Here is a 25,582-nt window from a genome sequence, read left to right as displayed (position 1 = left end):
AAGAGTTCTATCCAGTCCTAAACCCTCAAGGTTTTGTAAAATTACATATGTAACAGCACACCATTTAAAATCAACTGAACCAACTAGTAGTTTCTGTACAAACTGCAAACGAAAGGTTGCTATCCTACTTTGAAGGTGTATTAACCCATGTCCACCCTCTTCTTTTGGCAAGAATAGCACATTCTGTGGGACCCAATGCAATTTATCCCAGAAAAAATCTATCAAAATAGCCTGGATTTTGGTTAACAGTTGTGAGGGGACGGGTCAACACAGGCAAACCTGTGCCACAATGAAGATGCAACCAAATTATTAATAATTAAAATACGACCTCTGTACGACATCTTCGGCACTAAACATTTCCATTTATTTAGACGACCTTTCACTTTTTCAATGACTCCTTCCCATTTTTTTCTGTACTGTAGACTCATCACCCAAAAACACTCCCAAGTATTTAAAACCAAATTTTCCCCAACTTAACCCTTCAGGAAGTTCTGGCTTCCCATCTGCCCACTTACCTATCAATAAAGACTCACTTTTACCCCAGTTTATTCTTGCAGAAGATAAACCTTTAAATGTTCTAAGTAATCTTAACAGGACCTGAATATCACTTTGCCTGGTAATCATAACTATTACATCATCAGCATATGCTGACAATATAAGATTTTTTCTTACAGTTTGGCAAACATATACCATGGAGTTTGGCTCTTATTTGCTGTAAGAGTGGTTCTATTGCCAAAGAATAAAGCATACCAGACAACGAACACCCCTGTCTAATACCTCTATGAACACTAAATAGGAGCACATAAACCACCGTTCACCTTAAGAATACTCTGAACGTCACTATAAAGAACTTTAATAGAATTTATAAAATTCTGACTAAACCCAAAAAGCCTCTAAAACCCTCCACAAGTAGCAATGCTCAACACGATCAAAAGCTTTCTCTTGGTCTAAAGAGATTAACCCACAGTCTAAATTTAACAACTTGGAGACTTCCAAAACATCACCGAACCAATGAAATATTATCAAATACTGATCTACGGGGAACACAGTAAGTCTGGTCAGGATGGATGACACTATCCATCACTCCTGCTAGCCTGTTGGCCAAAGTTTTAGAGAGCAGTTTATAATCACTACAGAGTAATGATACTGGCCGCCAACACTTAATCTCTGTAAGGTCGCCCTTCTTAGGCAGGAGGGTTAGTACTGCTCTACGGCAGCTCACAGGCAGCTGACCTTCAGCCAGGCTTTCATTCAACACCTCCAAAAGGTCCTCTTTCAGATCTGACCAGAAAGATTTATAAAAATCAACTGGCAAACCATCAATTCCCGGTGCTTTTCCAGACTCCATTTTTTGGAGAGCCTTATACAGCTCTCCTGTGCTCAAGGCACCCGAGATTTCAGTGTTGGCTTCCTCTGATACCTGAGGTAAGTCATCAAAAAACTCACTTTCACCCCTGTATCTGGCTCCAAGTTCATTGTGCTCAAGGCACCTGATATTTAGTTGTTGGTTTCTTGTGAATGTCAGCAGGGTCAGTTAATAAACCCCCAGATTCAGAGCGCAAGGCATGGATGGCCCTGCTCTGCCCATTCTTCTTCTCCAAGTTGAAAAAAGAACTTTGATGGAGCATCCATCTGGTCCAAACTCTGGAACCGAGACCTGACCAGGGCCCCCTGTGTTTTGCCACCCAGCAAATCAGCCAACTGTGTCTTTTTATTTAAAAGAGAGTACAAATAACTTCGGGCACCAGTTGTCTCAGCCATTTCTTGAAGTTTTAAAATGTCAGCCTCCAAGGTGTTCATACTCAAAGTTATCTCTCTAGTGACGTTTTGAGTGTATTGTAAACAAAATTGTTTTATTTGGACTTTTCCAAAATCCCACCACTGCCGTAAAGATTTAAAAGAACTCTTTGTAGTTCTGAAATCATCCCAGAACAATTTAAACGTGCTCTTAAAATATTTGTCACTTAACAAATTGGTGTTCAGCTGCCAGTATGCACTCCTTGGTTTAATAGAATTTAGAAACACAGAACACTGCACCATACTGTGATCAGAGAAACTGAGTGGTGTAATTAAACATCTTCTTACAATATTACAATGATGCTTAAAAACATAAAATCGATCAAGTCTAGCCAGAGAAATCACACTGTCACGAATATGAGTCCAAGTATATTGTCTTTGTTTCTCGTGAAATTGTCTCCAGATGTCACACAAATCGTGTGTCTTAACAAGCTGGGTTAATAAATTTCGAGAGGGTAAATGTGGTTCAACGTGATTCCTGTCCAAATTTGACAACGTACAATTAAAATCACCACCCAAGAACAAATGTTCCTCCCCACAGCATTTTTGTAAAAACCGAGCACAATGTATTCAGAAAAACAATTCTTTCTACTGCTGAGGTTGGAATATACACACAAATAAAAAACTAAAACAAACTGTTCAAAAGTAGCTCTTACTTTTAAAAGCCTACCTTTAACTATTTTCCTCAACCTGATAAGAATGTGGACTGAAAGTTTTAGCAAAAAGAATGGCCACCCCTCCACTAAGTGAGGTTTTGTGGCTCAAAACTGAGACCCCCCCCACTCCCCTGCCCAATCAGCGGCATTCTTTAGGTCGCTGTGTGTTTCTTGCAGCATAACAACATCAATTCTCCTCTGTTTAACTACCTCAAATATTTCTGCTCTTTTTTTTTTCATTTCTCTTGCACCATTTACATTCAGCGTTGCAATATTTACTTCACTCATCTTTAGAAAAGAAGATAAAGATGGAAACAAGAAAAACATAGCAGCACTCCACCCACACCAACATCAATAACGAAGCTGTTAGGCTTTCTCAGACTCTTCATTGGCATCATCAGAAGTGAATTTTCTCACTATCTTCTTTAAACGATACACCTCTTTGTTGGTAAACAACCCCTCCGACATAAAAGACTTAGTTTTACCAACAAACTGCTTAATGTCAGGAAAATACTCATCAACACACGCACCCCTCTCTTATTTTTGGTGGCTCTGAGAAAAAGCTTAATGTCATCCACTTCATAACTTTGGCTAGAAAAATCACTCTGAGATAAACTGACACTGGAATCGGAAGACTCACTGCCACTTTCTATTCCGTCTTCACCATAAACCTCCTCTACATCTACTTTCTTAGCCTTAACGGCTTGACACTCAACAGATTTTTTTCTTTTAGATGGAACTTTGAATTCACTTTGGCCCGTCTCCATTTCACATGACATCACCAACCAAAACGGGCTGACAAACGTTGACCGCGCTATCGCTTTGTCTCTTGTCCGTCTTAAAAGCAGACTTACGAGACTGAACATTCAAGCTTTCAGCACTCGCAGTGGCCGATGCATTTACATCAACCGCATCTTTGGGATCAGTTTCCTGAATCACATTCGCTGCGCCCTCACTCTCAGACGAATCCACAATAGTTTTCTCCTCCACTGCACCTGTTTCTGCCACAGGCGGCCCAGCCTCAACAGGCTCGCCTGCTGTAACATCATTCGCTGAGTTGTTTACTTTATTTTTTAACAGGACAAGCGCGGACCAAGTGACTCGTCTCCCCGCAATTAAAACATTTCATTTTGTCCGTTGTAACATAGATAACATAGTCAAAATCATCGGCTTTAAGATGCAGTGATAGATCGAGCTCCTCGTCATCTTTTAAAATCATGTAAACGAAACGTCTAAACGACATCACATGTTTCAAGAGAGGCGAACCGCAACCAATTGGTATCATCTTAATAGGTGACACCAATTTGCCATATCGAGACATAATTCTCACTAATGTTTCATCACTTATGAAAGGGGGAACATTTGACAGCAGCACTTTTTTGGACGGTATGGAAAGTGGAAGGACTGGAGTAAAAAGATTGTCAACAACAATTCCAGTCTCAACCAACTCATTTGCCTTTTCTACAGAGTTAAGAAAAATAACTATAGCACTATTCATTTTAGAAGCTGACATGATGTTCTCATGTCCTATAACTTCTCCTACAGCTAGACAACAGTCTTCCACGCTCACCGCGGACGCCACTTTAACACCGTGGCGCCGCGTGAGTTTACTCAAAAACTGCGACCGTGGGGCCGTCATACTGGCCGCTAAAAGAACACGGCAGCACGCGGCCCAACAACAAGAAAATAAATCACCAACAATTAAATAACAGTAGCCCAAAGCAAGGAAAAAAAAAAAGGGAGATTCACTCACAGTCTCCAATTCACACCCGCACCACTCTGCCACGCGCACGCCCAACAGTCACACCGGAAGTGAGAGAGAGAGAGAGAGAGAGAGAGAAAGAAAGAGTTAGAGAGAGGTGGGCTGAATCCTGGCACTTAGGCAAGATTGTTTTTCCTTGTCCAAGTGCCAAGGCTGCTGACTTCCATGATAAAAACGAAACTATCATTTGCAAGGATGTTATCAGATAGTCAAGAGCTGTAGAGAGAGAGAGAGAGAGACAGAAAGAGAGCCAGAGAAGAGGGTCAGTCATTAATGAAAACAGCGGCCGCATTATAAGAGGTTATGTGATTTTCCCATTACTGTGTGTGTGAGAATTATTCAGTTTAAGAGATGAAGTGTCACCTACGAGCAGCATACTCATCTACATACTACACACTCATCAAATATTAATCGTGAAATGAATCTCAGCTGTGTAATTGACAGGTTAGATGTGTGGTTTCTTTATAACGACCATAGCAAAGAGCCTACAAAAGCAGCACTAATATATATATATATTTTTTGTAAATAAAAATCTAATTCATCTAATTAGTCCACAGCTTTCACTAAAACAGGGATATTTACAGATGGAAAAACTTAAATCGCATTTCTTCATCCAAGCAATTTCCCTCATAATTGCAAAAGCCTAAAAGTTTTTAATTTGTTTTGAACTTCTCCACTTGTTTAGCTCCCCACTTGCACAGTGAAGCAGTAAATAGTTCACTCAGATCATACACATTACAGCTCGTGAGCGAGACGGACAGCGACAGCAATTAATAGCTGCCTCTGCAGATTAATTAAAACCACAAAAGCAAAACAAGTCACATACAGTAACGCTACAGAAGGCCAAAATCAAAGAGCGCTCGAAATAAGACATTTCCTGATTGTGGTCGACCAAATTTTGGACGACCAATGCAACACCTTTTCTTCATCGTATCGTGAGAGAATAAGTACAGCCAGGGAGGAAACCGCCACCATCCACACATGTGCTACACCTTTTGTTACAAGAAGAGGGAGTGAAGGTCACATCCCAGGCAGAAGCTTCCAGGAGCCGTCCCGACTCTGCCAGTGAGGCCCCGGTGGGGAAGGAATGATGGAACGTTTCATGCTTCCTCCACGACATGCGGGCCCCATCCGGAATACATGATCCGACGGAGACAGGAAGGAGGAGAGACGTGTCCTCCGCTTGGGCTCACCCGGGATCTACTCCAGAAACGCAGTGGCACTCGTCATCGCCAGGGATTGAGGCTGCTGCTCGCGCTCGATTGGGGACACAATCGAATATTGAATTTCCTCCACTGGCTGTGATCTGAGATGTGCTTCCAAGCCTGGCAATGCCAGATCAGCAGTGCCACCAGATTGATGCTAGAACTCACTGATAAACTAAATGTGCATCCAAGACACACACAAGCACACCTTCTCGACATGTGTAATGCTGTACAATATTAGATTATGGGGGAAAATATACTGTAAGATTTGGGAGTCTACATCTGTCCTAGAATAGTAATGCTAGACTACTTGTATTATTTTTTATTGCCAAAAAACTAATTGTACTATTATTTCAGCTGCCAATATGAGTGTAATACTCTCATCTCTGGTTTATTGTGTTAAAATTCATTCTGCATAGAAAACATGAAACAAACAAACAAAATCTGCTTATCTACTTACTTCATCTTCTAGTTTAGGATGCAACAACAAAGACAGAAGAAAATGAAATGCTCCTTTATTCCTGAAACCATTAGGCTTTGTTCTATGGTTGGGCAAAATTCAGAATTTAATAATTGTCTCTCTTTCAATTTCTGGTTTAACAACAAATTCAATAACAAATCACATGTTCTTTCACCATGGACAATAAAATGAAAGTTAATTTATTTATCCATTTGGTCTGTCTAACTATCAGGCCGATTAAAGATTAAAAAAGTCTTTGTCAAGCCAATACTGAAAGTTTTGACAAACTTTCCTTTCTAGTCATATTATAATCACACTAGATAGGTTTATGAATTTCTCTGAATTAATTGTAACTCTACTTCCTTAAATTCTAATTCAAATTACAGTTCTACATCCAATTTTCTTACGAGGCATTAAAATGAATCATTATTGATGCATAGAGTCATAAACTTGTACATTCAAATGTATTAAGTAAAATGTAATGTGAGAGGAACAATTAAACATTAAACTCAACTTAAGCATCTTAACTGTAGCTTTGGCTGAAGTAAATGTGTTTAGCCACCCCCCCCACCTTGCTTTTAACGTTTATACTCTACAGCACACAATAATAGCTCAACACTGCAGCTAATTAACCCGACTAACAGTTTCCCAGTTCCCTGACTGTGATAAATGGGAAAAGTTGATGGACAATGTGAAGTTCCTCCCTGATCTTGGGGGAGGAACTGCTGCTTTCCCTGAGGTCACGAGTTCAGTCTCCAACCATTTGAATCGTATCAAAACCTCCTGCCCTCATCTGCCGCTGAGTGTGTGCTGTAAAAACTCAACTTCATCTCCGCAGAAGCTGTCTATCTGCCACAGGTACAACTCATATATTATTACACCATCAAAAATCAATGGCTGAAGGCTAGAGAGATGAGCAGACAGCACCTATATGGAAGACAACCAGACAGATGTGATGAACTCTACTCATAGGGAGCCAATACAAATACTCAGGGATAGAGTGTGTTGCACTCTGAGAGGATGTCTAAACTGTACAGTTGGGAAGCAAGAACAAAAATGACTAAAACAAATCATTTTCATGATGTTTGGTTGGGTTAACTGTTCTAGAATGTAAAACAAGCATCAGTCATTGTCGTGATCACTGTTCGTCTGTGCATGTGAATCCATCAACCTATAGGATTTTTTTGTTACTTTGCCATGCCTTGCCCTAAATCACTACTAGCCAATCCTACCTTAGCAACTAGCAACAAGCTTTTGCTCTTTTTCTACAGTAAGTCTATGGAGGATCTCAGTGTTTGGACAATTTTAAATGCAACTCTATGGGGAAAATACAGTAAAATGTTGTGGGGTTTATTATATAATAATATAAGTAGCCAAAGAGGTTTGCTTTTCCAAGTCTTTTCCAAATAAATCTTAAGAAATCTAAAGAAGTGCACAGAGTTGTCAGTGAAAAGCATTTTCTTTGATTTTAATCTGATCACAGTTTTTAATCAGGTTAGGCTCTAATTTAACATTATAGTATAACATTTTTATCTGCCATTTTTTTTTTTTTTTTAATTCCGAACTTTCAGAAAGAACTATGCAAAAAGACTTTGTAACTGAAATGTTTCAGAAAAATATGAATTATTTCCAAATCACTGTCCATTTTTTCTTCCTAAGAGAACCATTAACAAATTCATTAATAAAACTGAATTATGCTTTGATGTTATGGCCATCTAATCCTCAGTGTGAAAATCTATCGCCTTTTCTTCTACATCTGAAAGCTTACGGGTCTGCGTAAAAAACTCAAATTCCTCTCTGTGTTAATTTCATCTCAAATTGTTTGCGAACCAGCTATTTTCCAATGTTTGTGTGTCTTTCTTCACCCTGCTCAATAAATCTCGGCGCAGATTCATCTATCCCTTAATTAGAGGAGCGTGGCAGGCGTTAATTAAGGTGTGTGTTTGCCCTGTCAGGAACGTCAGCGGTCGGCTGCTGTTGTTTGGTGAGGCAGCCCGTCTGTCAGGATGTTTGGCACGGCTGGAACTTAGTGCTGATGTGGCAATAAAGAAAGCAATGTGGCGGTGAAGGTCACCAGCTTCCTCCAGGATGGCAGCATATCTGCCCAGAAGTGTTTATGTAATGGGCAAGTATTTGGTTAATAAACACTATGGTTCAAAACTTTGAGTTGGATTTTTTTTATGTTTATGAAAGTCTCTTGTGCTCGCTTAGGATGCAGTTATTTAAGAAAAAATACAGTAAAAACACTAATATTAAGAAATATTGCAATTTAAAATAGCTGTTTTCTATTTCAATTTATTTGAAAAATATAATTTATTCCTGTGATGCAAAGCTGATTTTTTTGCATCATTACCCCAGTCTTTAGTGTCACATGATCCTTCAGAAATCATTCTAATATTCTGATTTGGTCAAGAAACATTTCTGATTATTATCAATTTTGAAAACAGTTTTGCTAGGTAATATTTCTGTTTAAACAAAAATAACTTATTCAAAACTGAAATTCTTTGTAACATTATAAATATCTTTACTGTCTCTTTTGATCAATTTAATGCATCCTTGTTAAATTAAGGTAAAAAGAAAAAAAAGGGTCAATTTCAGCTGCTTTTGTGGCCAAAATGAATATCTGAAAAACCACTGAAGAGACTTGTCATATGATTTAAAAATAAGTAAGAGAGTTGTAAGTGATTATAGGAAATCTCCTCTTTCATCTAAATTAAAGAGGAGTGCTGGGAAAACACTTTCATGAGTGTTCTGCCTCTCTGGAAATGTGATGAGATGCTTTGCCATGATATAACCGTTGCATCACACTCCTGAAGAAAGACTGATCTATTTATTATGGCTATTATTGCTTAACCATGAGCAATTCTTACTTTTGGTCTTGTTTAGAAAAAAAAAAATGTGTAGCAATGAAGTTACAAATAAATAAACTTGAGTAAAGAGATGTATTTGAGAGAGAGAACTGCAGCCAAGGAGTAATATAATTTCCCAACATGCATCACGGTTACTGACTGCTGCTACAGTGCTCAGACAAAAACACAAGAGCACAGAAAACTGCCACATCTATCCAGTCCAGAGCACCCAAGAAATCCATCTACACACTGGCCAAGATAGAGAGAGATTGCACAATAGACCAGGCACTATTTAACAGCATCTACCAGCTGTATGGTCAGGGTTTCAGTGACTAAGTACATAAATGAACCTAACAACAACTATTGTGGTTAAATATGGAATTAAATATTCATTAAGAAATGAAAGTCAGAAAAAGACTGATTAAGCATTTGGAGTCGTTGTTTGCTTGTCACATATAAACTCTGTTCTGAAACCTAGTGACCTGCCTCACAGAATCTACACAGGAAGCATCCCAGCTAACATGGCTTAAATGGCTAATTCCTGAAAACAACAACAAACAATAGTTTAAATAAATATACGGAGCTCCTAAGGGGATATGGTGATAGAAAAAGATGAGACAGGAGGATTTTTTTTTTTTTTTTTTTTTTTTTTTTTTTTTACAAAAGTATGGCGTGCCTGCAAGAAACTTTGAGATCACAAAGGCACTGAAATATAGCTTTTTCACAGTTTCTCAGGGGAATGCAACAGTAGTAATGTAGCAAGGTTCCTCCCATTTATTTATTTATTTATTTTTTACCATCACATTTTTTTTTTTTACTGTCCCTTCTGGGGTTCTGCATTTCTGAAATAAAATAAATAGATAGAAAAAACAAACAAATTTTACACAGCACAACTTTTTTCAACACTGAAATCTTGAGCAGCAAATCAGCATATTAGAATAATTTCTAAAGGATCACATGACACTGACGACTGGAGTAATGATGCTGAAAATTCATCTTAGCATCATAGGAATAAATTATATGAATACTGTATATGATCAAAAAAAGAAAAGTTATTTTGCATAATATTTCACAATATAATTTTTACTGTATTTTCGATCAAATCAATTTAGCCTCGGAGTGCATAAAAGACTTCAAAACTATTATAGAAATTGGTAAAATTAGCCTTTTTTAAAATAATGATTAAGATATGTTCATCAGTAATTTTGGAATACTTAATAAAGTATTATAAACTTATAATTAATATTAATATTTTGTAATTAATATATTTCATCGTAATTTTTTGTGTTTATTTTTCAGATTGACAGTAATTGCAAAGGATTCATGCCATGCTGCCTCAGAGTTTGCAAATGTCATCATAACATACTGTCTAGGTAGGCAGCTCACTTGATTCTGGAATGGAGCAATATTGTTCCCGTTCTGCAGACCACACGGATCCATCATCATAATGAAGTGTCATGAGCGTGTCAGAATCATGTTACATGTGTTTCGGGTGCTTGCTTTCCTATATGTTCTGACTGCATGAGCACATCTTCCATTAAACAGTCTAAACTGTCCTGTGATGACGACGCTCCAAACCCCGGACGCTTCACCGTATCTGACGACAGATAAACAATATTGACTCCAGCCTCTGAAATGCTGCTGTTCTTCATAATCAGGTTAAAATCTTCAGGGCACACAAAAAGAGAGAAAGCGACAGAACTCACTTTTCTCTGTTTTAGCCTCACTCTCGTGCCTTTTCAGCACATTCAACGCTTTTGCTGGTGGCGAAAACTCAGTGAGCGTTTGGGAATGACTTATTTAACAGATCACATTTCCTTCTCTGTCAGCAAAAAAGAAGTCCCTCTCGGAAAAAAACACGATAGAGGCAATGTGCTGTGAAATCTAGGGTCATCCAGAGACAAATAACTTTAAAGCGAAAGGGCAACAAAGGACACTGAAATAAAGAGACCGGGCTCTTTCCAATAATTAATTAACGCACTTTCAGCCATGCAGGAGCTGCAAATGGGAACCGCATTGTGCGTTTAGACCCGTAACAAAGCCGACATCAGTGCTTCTGTCATGACACTGTCAATAGATCTCATATATCAACACTTGGCTGTAACATGTAATCACTTTCAGTTTTGCCCAGGCTTGGGGTGTTATTGATTTAAAAGCCGTCTGTTCTCTTTCTGGATCTCTTGCCGAGAGCAACGCCAATGATCTGCGTGCGCCTTTTTTGGATAGCTGTCAAAAGCGAAGACCTTGGATAAACATGTAACTCTTTCCAAGATACAGGTGAGCACTAATCTAGTTTAAGCATAGCAAGAGAAATGCAGAAGTGCATTAGTAAATGTGGAGGCCATAAAATTACAAGTAAATCACATGTCAGTATGTTCAAGCTTGAATAAACCATTTACCTTATGTTTTTTTTAGATAAGTGAATGAACAGTTGAATGAACTAGAGCTCAACAATAAGGATTTTTTTTGTCTGCCATATAAAACATGGTAGAAAAAAAATGTCATTATATTATATATATAAGAACAATTATCTTTATTTGAAAAAAAAAAGTAATACACTTCTAAGCTACTAAGCTTCTACATAATAAAACACAAATTAGGTGATATTTTTCTTTCTGACATAAAAATGCTAATAAAACTCCAACTAATGAATTGTATTTTTTGGTTTATGTAAATATAATCTGATGTATAAAAAAATCTCTCTTTCAGCCATTTACAACTGCTAAGAGTAAAACAAACTTACATTTTTCATTAAACACTAAATGTATTAGGTTATGCAAATACAGCTGGAAACTATACAGCTATAATGAAACTCCATGACAGATATAATTCATAAACTGGATTTTGTAGCATATAATAGTATACAGTGATTTGTTTATAATTTTCAACCCATTCTAACTGATGCTTCATCATTCTCACAAATGTGACATGTTAGCCAGCTAAATTATGTATTTAAATCAGCAGAATTTGCAACAACGTTCAATATTTCACCAAAGAAAAACTAATATTTATGCATGCAAAGCATGAAAACTCATGTATATAATCATCAAAGGGATATCACACCACTGGCTTCTGTTGAGCCATGAAAACAATATACATTGTACTTTTCAGACAATTTTGTTTAGATTCACTCCCTTTGATTGCACTTGTGAACCGAAGAAAAAAAAAAAAAACATCAACTAAAAAGGTTCTGGCAAGGTAGTCTATTTTCCAAAAAACAAAACAAAACAAAAAAACCTGTAAAAAACTGAGACTAATCGATATATCAAACAAAACAGAGTGTGGTTGAGGTGGTGTATATGCGTTTTGGGAATATGAGTGGTTACATTAGTAAAGGAGTAAGCATCTGACTGTCTCCCTGTGGTTGCAGGCATCGCCCGAGGCGTTTCAGTCTTCACTAGTCAGTGAGAACTGCAGAAAGGCAGAGTGTCCTCATCCATCTGCCTCTGCGCCATGAAAACAAATACACAGCGGTGCTGTGGAGTAAGCTAGCCTTCAGAAATAGGTGCAGACGTTTCAATCACACTTTTATCCAACCTTTTACTTTCATAGTTCTCTCAAGCGCCAGGAATATATCTTTAGAGCATGTCTGCGATGGTGGGAGTTCACAGATCACACATGCACAAATGTGGTTTATGGTTACAGAACATGGTTGGATTATCTGTTGAAATACCCAACACACCCAGCTCAGCATGATTCAACACACTATCAGTGCTGATGTTGTTCAAGTCAGACTCAAGCCAAGTTATGACTGTTGAAGTCAACATGAAACATGTTCACAACTAATTTTAGTTTCATAATGTGAAGATAAGTGGAACAATACAAAAATACAGATCTTATCCATAATGCAACAGAAAAGATGGAGTTATTGAAAATACTATTTTTTTTTTTTTATAATCAATTAAGTGATTAATCATTCACAGTAAGACTTGGAACACGAAAATAGGCAAATTTGGATTTCAAATTCAAATCGAATTTGGAATCAAAGACTGTGATGCTGTCATGTATTAGAATAAGAATGACAGAGTCAGACAGAAGCTGAGGAAAAACAGACCACTGGTGTTTTACTGAAAACAAGAAAATGGAAACTTTCAGAAATTCAGCTTAAAAGCATGACCCTCATTGACTGAGCATTTCCACAAATCCATATCTAGTTTCAAAGATTGAATCTTCCTCACAATCAGTGTCATATGAATGTAAAAGTGAAGTGTGTGATTTCTGCAGCACTTAACTGATTTGAGATGCTCAAGCAATCAGAGCAATATTCTCAAAGTGCCACAGTGTTTACACTTTTTAAAGTGCACAACAAATAACTTACAAATTCATGTTTCTGAAATGTAAAAACAATAGCAAAACATGACATACTTCACCTTTAACAACCCAAAATGGCAATATTACAATAAACAGCAGAACAGCCTGGACAAATGCATTTCAAACATAAAGCACAAGTCAAATGTTTGGAGAGACCTGACTGAATTTGTTTCCATAAAAACCTTTAAATCTAAAGGCTTATGTTTAAATATTTGGAATTAGTGTTGTCAACAAACAATTTGTCCATTATTATATTAATACACTACTGCTCAGGTTTGAGGTTAAAGACTGTATCTTTTACAGCACAATTTTTGATAACTTACCTTTAATCCAAAGTATGAAAAACAGAATAAATTGAGTTGGTGTGTCCAAACATATAGTGTAAACCTTCCTGCAGTTAAACTATGACAGAAACAGTGGGCAGTAGGAGAAGGTTTAGGTGGAGGAAACAGCTAGAGGTGAATGTACATGTGTGGAACAGCTCCACTCAGCACTGTGGAAATCAACAGCTCCTCTGAGCCATATCACGACCGGCAACAGAAATCATATTTCAAAGACCTCACGACTTCTCCAGCCATGTGCAGCAGGGCAAGCATTTTACCAATAACCCCCTCTGTCACAGAACACTTGGCGTGGCGTTCTCTCTGTGATTCCACACAATGATTCAACCATCTGGACCTCTGTACCAATGTTTCCCAGTTTTCTGTGTCTGACAATAAATGCATTTAAAACTCATGAATGTACTTTAGCAGCTTTTCCACCGTCGGACCGAACAGTTCTAAGAACGGTTCCAGTTATGTTTCCACTCGAGCTTGGTTTGGCACGGCACGATTAGGAGCCGTTCTTGGCCCAGAATTGACCCTTCACCAAGACCCGCCCCCCTTCGTTACTGTTGCTATCTCAGACAAGCCATGGTGCTCTCACGCCACACATCATGATCTCACGCGGCGAAAAATTCTTTGCAGAGCAAAGAGGACACTGAAAACACACCGACAGACAAGACAAAGTCTCAGCTTTCAAATGTTGTCATTTTGTAAGAAATTCAGATAATAATAATCATTTTGTGGCTCTTTAATGTGTGGTGAAAGATCACTGCAGCGCCTCTGTTCAAGCGGCACCTGAACCGATCATCTCTTCCTCTTTACTAGTTATAGCACAAAATAAACAACAACATCAGAAGGTTTCTTGTTTCAACTGCAGAAAGACGTCAAAACACACCAATCTCCCGAACGCAATTGGTAGAACATTGTCTTGTTCTCTTACTTTTCCATGTTCAGCAAAGAGCTGAATTTAAATAAGTCACCTGACCTAAGACAAATCAGCTTTCCCAATCTCAGTGACAACAGACAGAGCCATAATGTACTTTTTGATCTTCCGGCTCTGCCGCACCATTAACCACGGATGAAATTTGCTCGAATTCAAGTAAGTCGGGAATGACCACAGGCTGTCTGTGCCCTTGTCTGAGAATGGCAACATTTGCTATTCGCAAGTGAAATATGAAATATCAATGTAGTGATGCTCGATATTAGGTTTGCAGTGGAAGCTGGGGAAGGAGAAGGTGGCACCTAAGGCGCATCATGAATCCCCCAAAAAATCATCTCCCGTGTGCTGCACATCACTATTTTTTTTTAACATACACCCTCTGCCAACACCCTGGCCTCTCCAGGGATTCGTGCTTGCATCTGAGAATGGCCACGGACCCATCAGCAAGCCTGGAGAACGTCTGCGTGGAGGAAACCTTGCAGAACACATCTAATCAGGGGGGTGGATCTCCTCTGGGAACGGCATCATATAAAAACCATGGCAGAATCGTGTCCACGGTCGATACTTTACATTACCTGTGCAAGCAAGACGTTAGCGATGACAGCCGGATTCCTCCAGGAGATTCTTTATCAATAAATCTCACTATATTTGTTTATGGCTGGCTGGGAGACAAAAGTAGACGGATGCGAAGAAACGACCGATACCTGGCAGTGAGAAACTAACACATCTATTTTAATTCTCCCTTTCATCTCGGTGAGACAGAGGACTCTGGAATCCCGGGGGGAAGCCACATCATCTCTTTGTCACGACCAAAGTCAGCTCTAGTCACTAAGATCCATGCGATGTATGCCCGGCGCCCCGGGAGCACTTTGCAGAGCTAATATTATTCCAAATCCAAATGGCTTTGTAATGCAAACGCACACTAATGCCTTTTGCATGCCAACTGTTGCAAAGCCTCTTAATTGCATTCTTGCTCGGGTCTCTTGTTTACACACGATCTGCAACATCCCATTTTTTGGCAGCGATCGACAGTGTAGGCCTCACACTACAAGCCCCACAGCCTACACAGAAAGAAGCGGACTGACCAGACACAAGAAAAACGAGAACGAAGTGATTCGGGGCTTTTTTCTTATCTGCTCTGTTCAAGACCTTTGAAATACATGCACCCTGGTATAAAAACACTTGCACACTTGAGCTGGATGAAGCTTGTACAGTACCTGATGAAGCAACACATTAGCTGGCAGTCAATGATGAAAAATACAAAGAATAAAATTGTCAAGCAATGACATTTAAAAACTAACTGTAGATCATGTTGTAAAAATCTTCAAAATGACTGATCCCACCTATTTCCATTAAAAGTAAACACACATTCTTTATACAGTACTGTTTAAAAGTTTGCCTTTAATGGCAAAGCTGAATTTTCAGCATCATTACTCCAGTGTCACATGATCCTTCAGAAACCATTCTAATATGCGGCTTTGCTTCCCAAGAAACATTTCTTATGATTACATTATGTTAAGAATAGGTGTGTGTGTGTGTGTGTGTATAAAATATTAAATTCTTAAAAAAAGTGCAAAGACAGATTTCCCCAATTTTAATATATCTATTATACAGGTGAACTCTAAGTTAAAAAATACTTAAATCCAGCCAATGTAAAATTGCAACACAGTTAAAAATCATGAGAAATTAAAGCTTAAAGCTTTTAAACTATATCCTTAATCAAACTTTTTTTTATCTTCAAAATTTGAAATAATAAACAAAAAATTCTATTAATTTTTGTCAGGTTTAGCTCACTTCTGGGAACAGATTTGTTCCCAAAATATGGCAGGTCCACATAGATACATTATTTAATAAAACACAAATACTTTTTTTTTAATTATATATCTATATATCCATTATATATCCATATCCAAGTGCACACACAATATATTCTCATGCAAAATACTACCATATATTTGGGATCTTATTAAACCAGGACCTTATTCTCATTATATTACAGCTGTATCCTCTCCTACTCCTTCTGTTCAATGCCTCCCGCTGGAGTTTAGCCTTGTAAATGGTGGCTAATTTCAGCCATATAGGACAGTTTTCCATTCCCAGATTAAGCCTGTGCACTGAATTACACCATCAAGGGCGACTCTTCCCTGAAATACTATTTAATCTAGGAATAGGCTTAATTTGTCTTGGAAACCCGCCCATGGAGTTTTAATTAAATTTCATGGCAAACATAATACCACGAATACCTCTATTCACAAAAGCCACAGGAGAGGTTTTATTAAAAGACGGTTAACCATGTCAGGTCTATTCACTTGAACCAATAACTGATTTTCTTTTGTTTAGAGGTGTTGGAGGTCAGGTAATATGGCTGCTGTAAAAAGCTGACACAAGCATATGCCGAGGCAGCAGACTCTGTCATGTGCCGCCCACAGTGTCTGTGTCCGTGGGAGAAAGAGGATGTGGGGTTAAGTGCATGGCATGACGTCATGGTTAGCGCGCTCAAACCGGTGTGCATGTCATTTTGCCGTGTGTGCATGAATGAGCCGGTGAAACAGAGTGTGCTAGTCAGCCTGTGATGGAATCATCACCTTTTGCAGCCAGGTTAAAGCAGACCAATCGATAATCTCCTCTCCCTCATGCACACTCCCCAGCGAGCTTGTACCTGCGCTGTGATTGGATGCAAGGACATCTTGCCTATTGACCTTCAGCATGGTCAGCGGGGACCCTCCCCTTCACCCGTTAAACTGAGACGAGGCCACGTCACATCTATCTATCTATCAAGCGATTCATCAGCGAATGGCCGACAGTGGCAAGAGAGTGCACAATGAGAGCATGCAAACATGCTAACGCACAAGCCCCTCCCACTCTTTCCAAATATCTATTTAAATAACCACGTCACTTTTAGCTTAGTACATTTAAAAACCAAATCTCTCGTGTCCAGCCAAAATGTAATTGCCGTGCCGCTGTTGCAAATCTCTTGCAATGCACGTAAAACAAATAGATCAGAAAGCCGTTACATGTATATTCATGAACAGCAGACCCTGGGATCGCTCCAATCGATAGGATTAACTAACAAGCAAATGCAAACAAAGCACTTTGTAATCCCATCCAAACACAACACATTACATAAGCTTTTTGTCCACCATGCAAAATCAAATGACAAATAATATTGACACTGATGAGCGCTGATGTGAAAGTTTAATATCTCGTTTCATGACAACATGCAAATGATGCACAAAAGTGTAGCTTTGCCAATAACAAACTACTTTTTCAACATAATTTTACGACATAATTGTGGCTCTTTATTTTAAAACGTGACTTTATTTCTTATTTTAAACTTGGTCAGTAAGGTTTTTATTCAGCAAGGATGCATTAAATTGATCAAAATTGACATGAAAGTTATTTATGTTGTTGCAAAAGATTTGTCAAATAAATGCTGATCTTTTTAAGTTTCTATTCATCAAAGAATCCTCAAAAATGAAAATGTATCACAGCCTCCACAAAATTAAGCAACTTTTAACTTTTTAACTTTCAACATAAACAGTTAATAAATAAATAAGTAAATAAATAAATAAATATGGATAAAAAAATATAAGCAAATCAGCATATTAGAATGATTTCTGAAGGATCATGTGACACAGAGGACTGAAGTGCTAAAAATTCAGCTATGGATCACAGGAATAAATGACAAAAATAACTTTAAAATATATGCACATAAACATAATTTTTTTAATATATTCACATAGAAACAGTTATTTTATTTGCTAATTTATATTGAACAGTCGCTCCAAACTGAATGATACAATATTAGTTTTTAGTTTTATATATACTATATATATATATATATATATATATATATATATATATATATATATATATATATATATATATTATCTCGATCGATAGATAGATAGATAGATAGATAGATAGATAGATATCATATATATATATATATCATTTTTTATCAAATAAATGCAGCTTTGGTGAGTGCAAGACACTTCTTAAAATTGTAAAAAAAGAAAGAAAGAAAAAGAAAGAAGGAAAGATAAATAAATAAATAAATAAATCATACTGTCCCTAAACTTCCAAAATTAATGTATATGTTATATAATACATACAGTACACACACAGACACACACACACATATATATATATATATATATATACTATATATATACATATATATATATATATATATGTATATATATATACATACACGTAAATATATATATATATATATCCACCATTATACATATATATATATATACATGTATGTATGTTACTTACTTGAGATATTCATATTTACATATGGACACATGTGTACGGCAACCTAAATGTGTTGTGTTTAATGACAACTCCAGCTCATTACAAAAGCTGCCTGAAGTCTTCAGTGAAATGCAGGAATTTAAACACGCAGAGCACATTTATGAAAGATTTAGTGGTTTGAGAATGTCTTTTTTAAACTGCTCTGACAAAGCAGTGTCATCTGTGTCGCTTTTGCACCATAAATCTTTTCTCTAATCTGATTTTAAAAAAGCAGCCTAACATTACATCATAAGCGAGCTTTTTTGCTCATTCCAAAAGTGCCGGAATGGTGGATTCTGTTCTTACTGAAAACATGCAAATACCCAGAGACTTTAAGACTATATGAGCTCGTGTTTGCATACGCGCCTGCCTGTGTTCATTATGAGATGTTGTAAAGGACATTGTTATCCTGCTGGAGACAGCTAGACATAAAGTGCTGAGATACAGTGCTAAAAAACAGCACACAATGCTCGAGATGAAACAGATTTTAACCTCTCGCTGGAAAGAAGAATGTTTACTTTCTTTTCTCCTGTTCCTTTCTCGCTTTCAGCTCACACAAAACAATGCCACTTCCCAAGAGACTGCATTTGAATGACTAGAGTGATAATTTAGCTTTTTGACAAAGTGTGGAATAAAAGCAAAGGGACTGGTTTGTGAGGGACGACCACAAGATGTATTTATTTTTAATTGCTACCTGTCTGTTGCTTAATTTGAGGCTGATAAAATGTTTCTTTTAAAGGATGAGAAAGAACAAAAACAAATGGAATTGCATTAAGGTCTGGGTGGGAGACAAAGGCGAATGTGAGCGGCATGCAGATGTGGCAGATGGGATTTTACGGACTAACAGAAGATCCACAGCACTTGTAATCCGCAACATTAGACGCACTGTCAAGCCACTAATAAAAATAAGCCAGATAAAGATCAAGCGCCTATGATTTATGATATTTTAAAGCCCTCTAAAGCAAGCCTGTGATGTGTGGCTGTCTCTAGCTCCTGCTTCATATACAGTTCTGTTCACAGGCGTACATTTAAAGATTTTGTGTGCAATGCTGGTAAATTTCCGTTAATTAAAGCAAAGCAAAGTTTCTAAATTTAATAAGCAAAATATACATGAAAATCAATAACTGAGTCACTAAAATATAAACACTGCACACTAGACTGAATTTTACCATACAGTATAGATATCCACTTAGTATATTAACAAACACTCATACTATAACACAAATCACATTACTAGCAAAAAAATCGAATTTACACGAAATCTGAACTCATAAACCATCTACATGAGAACATAAACAGCCTCACTTCTCTAACGCAAACTGAAAAAAAGAAAAGTTGTCACAATCATGGCTAATTTGGACAAAACCAGAAATGTGATTCAAAGCTTGTTTGTTTATCATTCTGTTCCTGATTAAGTCCCAAATGTTGGTAATCTAACCAGGATGACAATCAGCAGTTCAAGTCCTGACAAAGCACTAAATGTCTGTTCTGTTTTAAAAGAGCGTCTTGCAGCCTCTTCTTGACACAAGCAGAATGTAAAAGAAAGGAAGAAAGCAAGTCTGGCTCTGTCTGTGAATAGGTATTATTTACTTCTGCAATTTCAGCTCTTCCAGTGTGTTTAAAGCTATTGAAAGCGCATCTTTAAAACACTTGCCAACCGCTGTCCCTTAAGGACACTGTTTGAGCGCTCTCAGACTGACATCTGGATAATGAACAAAGGTGCAAAGGTGTACGTCCAAAAAGAACAGACTCACTAGTCCAGAGCCACACCAGACCACGTTTACTGTAGTAACATCATGTCTACGCTGGAAGCGCTGCAGCCAGACGTCACTAACAACAGACTGATCAGTCTGTCAAGATCAAGGCCACTTCATTCAACAGGGAAATTGCTTTGTACTTTATATTTAACTGAAGTACACAACCACTCAAAAGTTGTTAAATTTTTAAATTTTATATTTTATTTATGTTTTTTAAGCAAATAATACTTTTATTCAGCAAGGATGCATTAAATTGATTGAAAGTGACAGGGCATTTATAATGTTACAAAAGATTTCTGGTTCAAATAGATGAATGCTGAATGCTTTTGAACTTTCTATTAATTAATGTATTACATTTTTTAACAAAATATTAAGCAGCACAACAAGCGCATTAAATAATAATGAGAAATGTTTATTGAGCACTAAATTTATTAATTTTGTGAATGAATTTAACTTTTTTAGCATTAATATTAATAAAAATATAAGCAGCAAATCATACGTTACTAAGTAATGCGTTACTGCCCAACACTGCTTACTGAAATACTGGTGTTAATGCTAAAATGAATACCAGTTCATGACATTTGACAATAAAATAATTGGTAACACTTTAGTTTATGGACCAGTTCTCACTATTAACTAGTAGTCTTAACATGCATATTACTAGCATACTGGCTGTTTATCACTACTTGTAAAGCACATATTCTGCATGACCATATTGAAGATCCCTTAAATCATACCCAATACCTAAACCAGCGTTTCCCAATCCCAGTCCTCATGCCCCCCCACTCTGCACATTTCGTATGTATCTCTTATCACATATGACGTTTGTTCTATTCGAACATAAGTGGATCATCACCGGATATTCCACCATGATTCCAATTTGAAACGAGTGTATATGTTCCATTCGAAGGGCATTAAAGTGTGCGAGACGTGAATATAAATGATATTTATTTACAGAGGTATATGATGTCACACTCGTCTGTGTGTGAAGACACTGCAGTCAGCGGCGCAGCGCAAATCCATGAATTAATGTTCTGGAGAGAAGAAAATTTAAACTGATTTCCCCTGCTTAGGGAATAGGGAGCAATGAACACTGTGTAGGGGATCATATTAATCGGAACACAGTTCATGCATGTAGCTTTCTTCTAACAAGCTGATTATCTGAAGGTGTGTTAACTAAGAGAGACACGTAAAATATGCAGAGCGGGGGGGTGCGAGGACTGGGATTGGAACTACCTTACTAACTATTCATAAGCAGCAAATTAGGAGTTTTCTGAGGCAAGGTCATAGTTAATAGTAAGTGTGGCAAAATAACTTGACTTGCAATAGGCCATCAGCCAAATGAAGAAGCATCGTGCTGCATCAAGTGCTTCACGTGTAGACAGCTGTTGATTAGAACAGAAGTGATGGAGTGTTGTCATGTTATGGACGTGTATCAGCTGCGGGATGTTAGCTAGGTGTGGCTCATTGCCTGGTGATTGTTCAGTTTTTTAACCTGCACGCTCGTGGACTGTGAGTGAGACAGACCCTCCGGTCCTGCTCTGATAAGGCCCCTCTTTCTCTTCAATGCTCCACTGAGGACTAGAGCCTGCACGGGGCCTTTTATCAGCCGAGCGAGGCAGCAGGAGGAGGGAGGTGAAGACAGAGGGTTTGACAAGCGCTGACCCCCATTGACAGGTGGCCAGATTGAGGGGTGAGATTAGCTCCACTCTCTAGCTGAAGGGAGGGCGAGCGAGACACATCAGCCAGGATGAACGACCATGCCGTGCCACAGTGTCATGCTTGGTAGCCCTAGAAACCTGACAGGAGAATACATTACAACAAAAGGTGTGCAAGCAGGGACTAAAACCTACTTCGGCCCTATTTGGATGGGATTAGTATCATATGCGGAGACACATAACTGTTCATAAGATTTTAAATCTTACCATTGCTGTATTTATTTGGTCAAAAAATGCAGTAAAACAACTTAAAGCTACTCTTGTCTTTTTAAATATATTTTAAAAGGTAATTCATTCTTGTGATAGCAAAGCTGAAATTTTAACCAGTAATACCTCAACTCAACATGACCGTTCAAATGTTTGACTTTTTTTTCTAGCCAAAGTTACAGTAAAATTGTGACTTTAAAATTATTACAAAAACAAATTATATATATATATATATATATATATATATATGTTTTATATTTTGATATATTTTAAATTATGAATTTTTAGCAGCCATTACTCCAGTCTTGTGCTGCTTCATATTTTTGTGGAAACAGTGATATATATATATATATTTTTCGCGGATTCTTTGATGAACAGAAAGTTCAAAAGAATAGCACATTATTAATAGAAACATTATCGATTAATAGAACATTATGAAAGTCTTTATTTTTTATTCTTTAGATTCTAAAATATTCTTAATGCTAATAATAATAATAATAATAATAATATTGGTTCTTTTATGAACTGATCACTGAAAGGTTCTCTGAGGAACCAAAAATGGTTCTTCTATGGCACTGCTGCAAAAAAAAAAAAAAAAACTTTTGGAAGCTTTATTTTTAAGAGTGTGTATGATCATACATAATACTGTACTTCCTGCTCAGTTACTTGATATAGGTAGACAATTTTGAGATGGATCAGTTACACGTGACAACAATGTGAAACTGCAATAGGCTTGCGATTTCTATATGTTCTCCTCTCCTTTATGAACAGTCATTAAACATCACAGACATCCTCTAATTCCTTTATAGAAAAGTAATCTCATCTGAATAGGGCTTTTGAGAGAAGCTCCGCAGTTAGAGCTCCTCCACTGTAAAAGAAGACGAATGTTATAGCTGGGGTCAATGCGATGAAGTTTGATTCAGTCTCCTGATTGATTGAATTGATTTAAGAAAATACAGCAGGCTGTGTCAAATGTAATTTTATAATATTACTTTGCAGCACTGTCTGATCATCCGCGGCACGTGCCATTTAGAAATGTTCTTAAGGTAATTAGTTTTGTTTCTTGCCGGGAAGGCTCCTTGACTTCATTGTCATAGTCGCCCGGCATCAAACGGCTTACAGAGTGGCAGAGCCTCTTGTCCACAGCCAAAGCCATTTGAACTAGACTCCGCCTATCCGAGGGAGGTGAATGAATCACGGACGTCAAGGCGCGCAACAAGTGCCTGCCGTTTTGTGCTCGGAAGATCTCCCGCCGTGCCAGGGCGCCTTTGATGATGTCTATCGCAAACTTCTTGAGCCTTACATAAAAGAGCTCATTCTATACAGGAGCCCAGCACCTGCTTGGAAAAGTACAAGATGCATTGAGTTCTACAGCAGTTTAAAGCTGCACTCCTCTGAAGTGCAACAGCCAACAACAACAACAGAAAGAATGGAAGAGAGGAACATCAAAGCTAGGAGCCCTACTCAAGTACGCTGTTCATCATTCTCATTGTCATTGCAGGTGACGCTCTGCTGAGAAATGCAGTTAACGCGAGAGTGAAGCTGGTGGACTGCCAGGACCGTGCATCAAATTTGCGAGTCACAGCTCAGGGCGTCTGAGTCATTACACTCAGCGTAATATGAAATTAATATAACTTTTGCTTTAAAATACGTAGGACTTTCTGTCTTCTCTTCAGTGTCGGCTAAATAATAGCTTAAGACTTTACTACACAATCATTTGAGTAGTCATTTTTCCCTGTGATTATTTGCAGGAAAATGAGAAGCGGAGGCCTGATTGAGAATTAAAATCTAATCGTCGAGCTCCAGTCTGGCCGTCGCTGATGAGCCGGTGGCTATGCATCACTGACATCAGCCCACTCCCCTGACTTCTATTACTCTATAACACAAGCTCTGCTTATCTGTTTCTACTACCCCTTAGCTGTCTTTTCCCTTTCTGACCTCCGCTCCGACATTTTCCCTGCCGTCTGATTCTTTTCTCACTCTCCATTTGAATCCATCTCTTAAGCTGCATCGCACTTCATCGGACGTCTCTTCTGATTACTTTGAACTTGCGGGTTACACAAGCGGTTCTGTCTTCATCCTGTAGATCTGTGAAAAGTTTCAAGTATGTACGTATGATGCTATATGTATGAACCTCATTGCACTAGACAACAAAATAGCAAACCAAGTGGCATCTGTAAACAAATGATGCAAGAACCGTTCTCGGAAAACAAACTTCCTTTTATGAAAGTTTTGCTTGAAAAGTGTGCTTGCACTAACTTTATTCAAAATAAGTGCCACTTTGATTGATTTGTTATTTAATTCAAGTAATTTAAATGTGACAAGTTAAAGGTAGTGTAAAAAAAATAGTTACTAGTGAAACAGGATATTAAAATATGAGAAATAAAATAATTACATATATTATTTGTATTGCAAATGATTCAATAATAAAGAAATAGATCATATCTACATAAAATATATAAATTTATTTTTATTAATTTAAAGTTATTTTATCATCACTGAGATATACTATTATATATATATACTATATATTATATATATATATATATATATATATATATATATATATATATATATATATATATTAGTGTTTATTGTTATATTATCAATATAATTAGAAAAACTTAGTACTTTTGCAGGTGTTTTTTTTTTTTTTTTTTACTTTTTTAAAATTATGTCTATATATTGTAGTAAATTTTAAAAATTATGTCAATTTTAGTTTCAAGTTAAACTAAATGAAAATGTAAAATGTTGCCTTAGCAACTATCTGGAAAATAATATATATATATTTGTTTTAATTTGATATTTTTCTTTTATATATTTATTTCAAGTAACAAAAATGTTTCTTGTTTCATTAACTTTAACAACAATAATAATGCTGATAAAAATTAAATATACACACACAATTACATAAATAAAACATGTAAAACAAAACAAAACAAAAAAAATAACATAACAGGTTTTCCAAAGAAACAGACGTACAGCTGGATATCGACCGGCTCTTTTTAGTCTGTTTTGAGAAGCAGAAGCATGTTAACCCTGACATAAGACAGGCACAGAGGATGCTCTGTACATTACAGCACATTTAAAGCACAATATCTATGCATGGATCGATACATGTCAGGAAGAATGTGATTTACTAATGAACCGGTTTGGGCTGGTGCGAGAACTAGATCCTCTGGGTGAACAGAGCTGATGCTCTTTTGCTTGAAGGCCTAAGAGTAGATGAAGGCCTTCACTCACCTTCTGTGGCTTTAATCATTTATAGGCACACACAGATTCCGATTCTTATAAG

At 37.3% G+C, this 25,582-nt stretch overlaps 1 protein-coding gene across 17 annotated transcripts in view; it reads right to left on the bottom strand.

The window, feature by feature from the left end:
* The window catches only part of LOC109098356 (calmodulin-binding transcription activator 1-like), a 285,375-nt gene that overhangs the window by 156,101 nt on the left and 103,692 nt on the right, over positions 1-25,582 (bottom strand). The window contains exon 1 of one of the 17 annotated variants that reach the window (XM_042766814.1): positions 4,207-4,273. The exons of the other annotated variants lie outside the window; for them this stretch is intronic. The gene's annotated coding sequence lies outside the window, so the exon portion shown is untranslated. Of the gene's footprint in view, positions 1-4,206; positions 4,274-25,582 lie in introns of those variants that run through there. 17 annotated transcript variants of the gene reach the window in all.

The sequence above is a fragment of the Cyprinus carpio genome, chromosome A11 (assembly GCF_018340385.1).
Source record: "Cyprinus carpio isolate SPL01 chromosome A11, ASM1834038v1, whole genome shotgun sequence".
NCBI classification, from domain to species: domain Eukaryota; kingdom Metazoa; phylum Chordata; class Actinopteri; order Cypriniformes; family Cyprinidae; genus Cyprinus; species Cyprinus carpio.
Note: the sequence above shows the minus strand (reverse complement) of the source record. Positions and strands in the feature narration are given on the sequence as shown.